Source organism: Dendrobates tinctorius, unplaced genomic scaffold, assembly GCF_039654945.1.
Source record: "Dendrobates tinctorius isolate UK_male_01 unplaced genomic scaffold, ASM3965494v1 ptg000020l, whole genome shotgun sequence".
Taxonomy (NCBI): domain Eukaryota; kingdom Metazoa; phylum Chordata; class Amphibia; order Anura; family Dendrobatidae; genus Dendrobates; species Dendrobates tinctorius.
The window spans coordinates 52,602,812-52,611,797 of NW_027361688.1; the positions used below are offsets into that span (position 1 = coordinate 52,602,812).

Genomic DNA, 8,986 nt, shown 5'->3' on the forward strand with positions numbered 1-8,986 from the left:
TCTATGTGGAGACAATAGACATCCTCACATTTTAATTAATCTGCTTCACATAGCTGTGTCACTGCCATTTTACATAAAGACGGTTGATTGCTAGCTCACAGCTCCACATGACAAATGGTTGATGAAAGAAAAAAAGGGAGGGGGGACATGAGGGACATCAAGGATTTTCAAATATTTTCTATGACAGGCCCCATATAATCCTCCGTGCAGAATGGCCCCCATATAGTCCTCCATACAGAATGGGACACTTCTATTTCTCCATACAGAATAGGCCCCATATAATGCTCCACACAGAATGGGCCCCATGTGATGCTCCAAACAGAATAGGCCCTATATAATGCCTCAAAGAGGATGGGTATATGAGTAATATCTATGACTCTTCGCAGCACACAGTACGTGCCCTGGTGGGGGAATTAAAAAAATTTCATTTTAGACCGGACAGTATAGTCCTCCATACAGTATTATGGGCACCACATAGTCATCCATAAAGTATAATGGACCCCATAAAATGCTCCATACAGCATAAATGGGCCCCATATAATACTCCATATACAATGGGCACCATGTATTCCTACATACAGAATTATAGGCCCCATAGAATGATCCATACAGAATGGGCCCCATAGAATGTTCCATACAGAATGGGCCATACATAATGCCACATACAGAATGGACCCCATATAATACTCCATACAGAATGGACCCCATATAATACTCCATACAGAATGGGCCCCATATAACGTTCCATTCAGAATGGGCCCCACATAATGTTCCATTCAGAATGGGCCCCATGTAATGCTCCATACAGAATGGGCCCCATATAATGTTCCAATCTGAATGGGCCCCATGTAATGCTCCAAACAGAAGGGGCCCCATATAATGCTCCATAGAGAACGGGCATATGAGTGATATCTATTGTACATTCTACAATATCTCAGAAACCAGTGAAGCCTCGCAGCACACTGTACATGCCCTTGGGGGGATTCAAAAGATTTCATTTTAGACCGGACAGTATAGTCCTCCATACAGTATTATGGGCACCATATATTCCTCCATAAAGTATTATGGGCACCACATAGTCCTCCATAAAGTATAATGAGACCTATATTTTGCTTCATACAGAATAATGAACCTCATATAATGCTCCATACAGAATAATAGGCCCCATATAATGCTCCATACAGAATAATGGGCAACATATAATGCTCCATACAGAATCATGGGCCCCATATAATGTCCCATACAGAATTGGCCCCATAGATTGCTATATACAGAATAATGGGCCCCATATAATGCTCCATACAGAATGGGCCCCATATAATGCTACTTACAGAATGGACCCCATATAATACTCCATACAGAATGGACCCCATATAATACTCCATACAGAATGGGCCCCATGTAATGCTCCATACAGAATAGGCCCCATGTAATGCTCCATACAGAACAGGCCCCATGTAATTCTCCAAGCAGAATGGGTCCCATATAGTCCTCCATACAGAATGGGCTCCATATAATGTTCCATACAGAATGTGCCCCATGTAATACTCCATACAGAATGGACACCATATAATACTCTATACAGAATGGGTCCAATATAGTCCTCCATACCAAATGGGCTCCATATAGTCCTCCATACAGAATGTGCCCCATATAATACTCCATACAGAATGGCCCCATATATTTCTCCATACATAATAAAAAATCATATACTCACCTCTCTTTGCTGCCACAGGTCCAAACTCGCCAGCGTAGCCATCATTGAGTGCTCAGAGCAGAGGGCGCAATGTAGTGACATCATCACACCCTCTGCCCTGAGATGTCACAGAGTCAGAAAATGCAGAAGACAGCAGGGCTGCGGAGAAACAAGGAGAGGTAAGTACTGCAAGTGCCGGAGCCCTGAGAAAGTGGTGAGGTCCACTCGCAGGTGCTGGCACCGGGCTCACCAGACTCAAGGGCCACATAGCGTGCCGGTGTTCCCGATGGCGAGTGGCCCAGGTCTTACTCAGGGCCCTGGGACTTGTCTGGGTGCGCCAGGTGGTCACGCCGGCCCTGGGTCTGGTCACTACAACGACATGTGAATGGAGCTTTGCACTATAGTTCTGTCACCGATGATAATGAGATGACTGCTATTTGTAAAGTAAACTGTGCAAAGCAGGTGTCAGCCTAAACTGAGGCCTGAGAGTGAAAACTGCAAGATTTCAGGATTATTATTACAGTAATTCTTGTAAAGTTTAGGCTACTGCTACACAGTGACATACAGTGCCTTGCGAAAGTATTCGCCCCCTGGAACTTTTCAACCTTTTCCCACATATCATGCTTTAAAGATAAAGATACCAAATGTAAATTTTTGGTGAAGAATCAACAACAAGTGGGACACAATTGTGAAGTTGAACGAAATGTATTGGTTATTTTAAATTTTTGTGGAAATTCAAAAACTGATAAGTGGGGCGTGTAATATTATTTGGCCCCTTTAACTTAATACTTTGTTGCGCTACCTTTTGCTGCGATTACAGCTGCAAGTCACTTGGGGCATGTCTCTACCAGTTTTGTACATCGAGAGACTGAAATTCTTGCCCATTCTTCCTTGGCAAACAGCTCGAGCTCAGTGAGGTTTGATGGAGATCATTTGTGAACAGCAATTTTCAGCTCTTTCCACAGATTCTCGATTGGATTCCGGTCTGGACTTTGACTTGGCCATTCTAACACAGGATACGTTTATTTGTGAACCATTCCATTGTAGATTTTGCTTTATGTTTGGGATCATTGTCTTGTTGGAAGACAAAGCTCTGACCCAGTCTCAGGTCTTTTGCAGACTCCAACAGGTTTTCTTCAAGAATGGTCCTGTATTTGGCTCCATCCATCTTCCCATCAATTTTAACCATCTTCCCTGTCCCTGCTGAAGAAAAGCAGCCCCAAACCAAAGTTTAAAGGGACGGCCAGGTCTTGGTAGATTTGCAGTGTTATGATACTCCTTCCAATTCAATATGATCGCTTGCACAGTGCTCCTTGGGATGTTTAAAGTTTTGGAAATCATTTTGTATCCAAATCTGGCTTTAAACTTCTCCACAACAGTATCACGGACCTGCATGTTATGCTCATTGGTCTTCATGATGCTGTCTGTGCTTCAAACAGAACCCTCAGACTATCACAGAGCAGGTGCATTTATAAGGAGACTTGATTACACACAGGTGGATTATATTTATCATCATTAGTCATTTAGGACAACATTGGAGCATTCTGAGATCCACAATGAACTTCTGGAGTGAGTTTACTGCACTGAAAGTAAAGGGGCTGAATAATATTGCACGCCCCACTTTTCAGTTTTTGAATTTCCACAAAAATTTTAAATAACCAATAAATTTCGTTCAACTTCACAATTGTGTCCCACTTGTTGTTGATTCTTCACCAGAAATTTACATTTGGTATCTTTATGTTTGAAGCATATGTGGGAAAAGGTTGAAAAGTTCCAGGGAGCCGAATAATTTCGCAAGGCACTGTATGTCGTGGGACTCTGAGATTACAGCGATACATTGCAACACTGGATGTAATGAACTCCTATGGTATCGTGTTGCGACCAGTGACATATTTTGCCACTGCAACACAGGGTTGCACGTTTCCAAACGTGTTGCACGCAACATGCGACTTGCGAGCAACATATCTGCAACTTCGGAAGAAGCAATAACGCGAAACGCGCGTTAAGGGGATTCCTGCACGTGGTCCTTCAGCATTTAACCTGTGTTATGTCGTTCTGAGGCTCATGTATGTCTGTGTGGTGAACATTTCCTGGCACTATGTATAACCAGCTTTTTTGCACTATGCATGCACTTTCCCACAAAAAATTTTTGCATTATGAACTTTATTGATTTCTTATTTTTTTTTATGCAATTGAGTAGTGCCTGGTGCTCTTTACAACCCATATGTGAGGATTATAAACAAATGAAGTTGGATATTCATGAATTTTTAGAAGGATAATGTATTTTTTGCCCCACTAGGTGGCAGTATAACAATAAAGAATATATATAAAACTATGTGATGCATTTTCTCAAATAATTTATAATAAAACTATGTAAATAACTAGAGATATTTATAAAATGCACATGGTTTTTCCTTCTATTAATGTGGATGATTTCTAGAGGCTAATATATTTGAATTAAGGACGACCTTATGAGAGGATAATTGTATCCTGAAAAAATCTGTATAACTGATACCATGTTTTAAAAGGACGTACCACGTGTTGTCTAATCATGCACCACTTTTAATGTCATTAAATAAAGAATTGTTTATTTTTTAATAGTTTCCTAAGTTTTTTGTAGGATAGAATATCTGCAACTTTGCTGTTATATTCACAGCAAAATTAGAGCTCTAAAATAGTCTCAGGAAAACAAGCCGCAGACAACTGTGTAATACGTAAATGAGCTGTTAAGATCTGTGGGCCGGACATAGATCTCCCTGAGAATCTGCCTCCAGAATATATTTTAAATGAAAGGGGGCGTTACTAGTGTGAGACATGTAATGACTGCCAGTCTGCTCTACTAATCTACATGTTTCACACGTTTCATTTAAAATAAGTTCGGGGAGATCTATGGCCCACCCATAGATCTTAACAGCTCATTTACATCTTACGAAAAAATGTGGATTTCTCTGGAATAGGACATCGGATCAGATATATCAAGGCATGCCATTATTCAGGTTCCTACATTCTACATTCTACATTCCTGTATTAGGAGGGTTTATCCTACTGACAGATTCCCTAGATGATTGCTGAATTCTTAAGCCTATCCTGTACATTTAATGTCCCTGTTATGGACGTGGGAATGGTAGAGATAAATGTATCCACTGCTTAGGTAAGAATCCATCAGTAGACCTAATCGGATTAGCGTCTTCACTGACCAGTGAGTTCTCTATATTTCCTTTCTCTGATGTATTGATTAGACTTCATGGTGTACATAGGCTTCACAGCATTGTGATGAGATTAGTGGCTTGGGCAGGACATTTCAGGCCGGCAGCTGGCACACCACACTATATACAGTACACTCTCAATAATTCTGTATGGAACCAAACATATGCATCAAAATTTTTTTTTAACCCTTACTGTAACATGTGGACATATTTACATATATGGCCAATTTACATGGAAGATGTCAGCTGATACATGCAAACCAATCCATGGGCAGCATGTATAGGCACTGGCTGTATTATCTCAGCCAGGTACTGTATGTGTGACTCTGGAACGTTGCGGCGTAGCAGAGAAAAATTTACTTTAAAAACCTCCATGGACCAAGCTGCGGTGGAGACTACGCGGATAGGCAGGTTCCCGGTGACTTTTCATCAACCGCTGCCCTGGAGTGACAGATCTCTGCCTGCGTGCACCGGATTGGGCAGCATATATCCATCCTCTCATGTGGACACTCTCTGACGGCCTAGATACTAGGAGCAGCAGTGGAGCGCTGGACCTGGTGAGGGTGAGTAAAGCTCAGTTTGGTCTTTTATAACAAACTGCAGCCGGAGAACATGGGTTTTCCAAAGCTAAAAAAACGCCTTTGAAGGATACTTTAGTGTCCCTCAGAAATGTTTGCCACTTAGCATCTCCATATGGTCAACGTCACATGACCGTATTATCGGTCCATGAAAAGACACAGACAGCAGTCAAGACCAATGATATTCACTGGGGCAGTGCAGATGAGCATATTTTTCATGAAGAGAGTCCAATGCGGGAAAACAAAATTTGCAGATTGCACTCATTTCTTCCCCGTGTCGGATTACACTCGTCCATTCAAGTCTACGGGTGCGCAAATAATACCAGATTTCTCACAGAGCCACCATACAGAGTACGATCTGAACAGATACGTTGCGATTCTTTAACATTGGAAACTAAATGGGCTTGTAAATTTTACTACTGATGTATTAAAACAGCAGAAAAAAATCCTCCTAAATTTTATGGATGAAACTCCATTTTTTACGTGCTCGTATGAACTTAATGTTCAAAAAAAGTAATTTTTCTTATAATGGAAGCCTATGCCATCTATCTACGTATAATAGCCCCCCACGCAGGGTGTTGATGGAGGCCTTAGGGAAAGCCCATAGTGCTTGGTACTAGTGATAAGCGAGTATACACGTTGCTCGATTTTCCCGAGCATGCTCGGGTGTCCCCCAAGTATTTGGGCGTACTCGGAGATTTAGTTTTAGTTTACAAAGCTGCATGATTTGTGGCTGCTAGACAGCCTGAATACATGTGTGAAATTCCTAACAAACAGGCAATACCCACATGTATTCAGGCTGTCTAGCAGCCGCAAATCATGCAGCTACGGCGACAGAAACTAAATCTCCGAGCACATCCAAATACTCGGAGATCACCCGAGCATGCGGGAAAACCCGAGCAACGAGCATACTCGCTTATCACTATTTGGTACAAGCCACACTTATACAGGGACTGATTTCTTTGCCCCGGGTGAAGCACAGCCCAGCCCCAGCTCTTCCTCACATGGAAAATAAAGGCGCACCTGCTATATTTTACATTTCCGTCAGAGATTTGCAGTCTGTTCCTTATAGGTCTCTATTTGGCAAATGGATTCATGAATTGCCAACAATGAGGACACGGGATAAATCGAATGTTTTTTTTTCCTTTTTGACAAATGAGAATCAATTTGCTATTTTGTAAACCACAACCAGGTAAAAGAACATTTCCTCACATCGACTGGTCAACTGGCTAATCCTCAATAGCACACATATTTATACCTATACCATCATTACATGTGCAGAAATATAAAACCACTATAGCTATATAATAAAGGAGCCCACCATGATGTAGTCATAACAGGATCCATCCCCCTGTGTTTCCATTGTATCCACATTCTTCACATATACTTGTATATACAATGGGCACTAGGTGCCAGTTACATTCTTACCAGGTCAGATGAGCAGCAGAGGAGGCAATGGATGAATCTTCAGCTCCTTGTTTGGATGTTTCCTTGTACTGAGGTTCCTTGAGATGAGAAGGCATCAGAGAGAAGATGAAGCTGGCAAATATTTTCTTTCTAAACATAAGACTCTGTCCTGAAGCCATGTCAGGGGGCATACACATCACATTAAACTTCAAGGGGCATTTTCTTCTTCCTCCAAGTTATATGGTGTGTGCTCAATCAGGGGTGCAGTCTCTGTAACACACCCATGCATCAGTCAGCATATGCACTCTGAGCAGTATGCACTGACCGCAGGGTCTCTGGACATTTCCTACAGGCAGATTTGCTGTGCTGGGAGCAGGATGTGGGATTTGCTGAAGGCTCAGCCTCTAAAGACCACAAGTAAAAGGGAAGGATCGCGCTAATTGTAAAAGGAGTGACTGTGTATTGTTCCAATAAGGAGCCACAGAGAGCTCTGGTGACACCTAGTGTGAAAATAGTAGTATGCAGGCAAACGATCATCCCGCATCATACAGATCAATGTTTTTCCAGGATTCCATGGATAGTCCAAAACAAATACTGATTTAATTCTAAGGGCTCATACCCATTTGCGAGAAAAATGGACTAGTGCAATCTGATAAAAAAAAAATCAGATTGCGCTCTGTCCAATGTTCTTCAATAGGTTACATCCCATATGCAATTTTTTTTTCTCGGCTGAAATCGAACCAAGAAAAAAAATCGCAGCGTGCTGCATCTTGCTGCGTATCTCGGATGAGACTCGGCAATGCAAGCCTATCGGTGCGAGAAAAAAATCGCACAGAACTCTGACCATGCGAGTGCTGTCCGATTTTTATGCTCTGATTTTTACTCACCAATGACCTTTGAAAAGTCGGCAATTCATCTGTCAAGTACAGTGAAATCACAGAGTGACATGTTGGAATAGAATGGATAGAATAGACATATACACATAGGATAGGTAGATTTAAAGATGTCAATGACACACACATGTTGTATATATATGTATTTAAGTTGCATATATAGATAGATGCAAGAAAAGGTGGCAATTCGTGTGCCGTGTACTGTAAAATCACTAAAGTGAGTTCATTGGCTGTGAACTCACAGGACGCTTCAGATGGCACCGCGAGCAGGAGAACTTTCTCACGCTCGTGGTGCCCTCAGACAGGGAATAGCAGTTCACAGGCAGACACTGAGCACATGATGCAGCCTGCCATCTAGATGTAGCAGAGCTAGACCCATCGTCGGACAAATGGATTAGCAGCATAAAGGTGAGGAATATTGTTTTTTTTTTTACCTTTTCACGAGGGCTTTGGTGGAATCAGGCGAGGTTGTAAGTATGGCTTAATTAAGATTATTAAAGGAGTCTGTGTATTTCTTTGAATTAAATGGCTTTTTTTCTGGTTGTCTGTGTTTTCTTACAATGTAATTATGAGGTTAGTAATGGGGCGTCTTATTGATGCCTCTCCATTACTAACCTCAGGGCTTGATGTCACCTGACTATACAAAGGTTACATATCAACCCACTCCAACTATCACCCCACTTGCCACCGCTACAGGGCAAGTAGGAAGAGCGAGGCTAAGTGCCAGAATTGGCCCATCTTAGAGATGCACCTTTTGTGGGGCAACTGAGAGCTGATGTTTTTAGCCTGGATAGGGCAGTATCCATGGCCCCTTCCTAGGCTATTAATATCAGCCCACATAGCATGTCTGCATAGCCTTTGCTGATTACTAATTATAGGGGACCGCACGTCATTTTATTTGGAGGTCCCCATTTTAATAGTCAGTAAAGGCTAATTATACAGCTGTGAGCTGATATTAATAGCCTGGGAAGCTCCATGGGTATTACCCCCTTCCCAGGCTATAAACATCGACCCCGTAGCCATGGGCTTTCCCTCTGCTGGTTACGAAAATTGCGTGGGAGCCCACCACACCCTGCTCCCGGGAAAACGCATGCCTTTTTTGATGCGCTTTTGTAAGCGTTTGTCAAGCATTTTTGCCAATATAATTGACGGTATGCGGAATCGCGTGCGATTCCGCAAAATTAATCAACATGCTGCGTTTTTAAT

At 42.1% G+C, this 8,986-nt stretch overlaps 1 protein-coding gene across 2 annotated transcripts in view; it reads right to left on the reverse strand.

Moving 5' to 3' along the window:
- The window catches only part of RELL2 (RELT like 2), a 148,610-nt gene extending 141,309 nt beyond the window's left edge, over window positions 1-7,301 (reverse strand). For both annotated transcript variants that reach the window (XM_073568046.1, XM_073568043.1), the window contains exon 1: window positions 6,909-7,301. The gene's annotated coding sequence lies outside the window, so the exon portion shown is untranslated. The remainder of the gene's footprint in view (window positions 1-6,908) is intronic.
- Window positions 7,302-8,986: the final 1,685 nt, after the last annotated feature.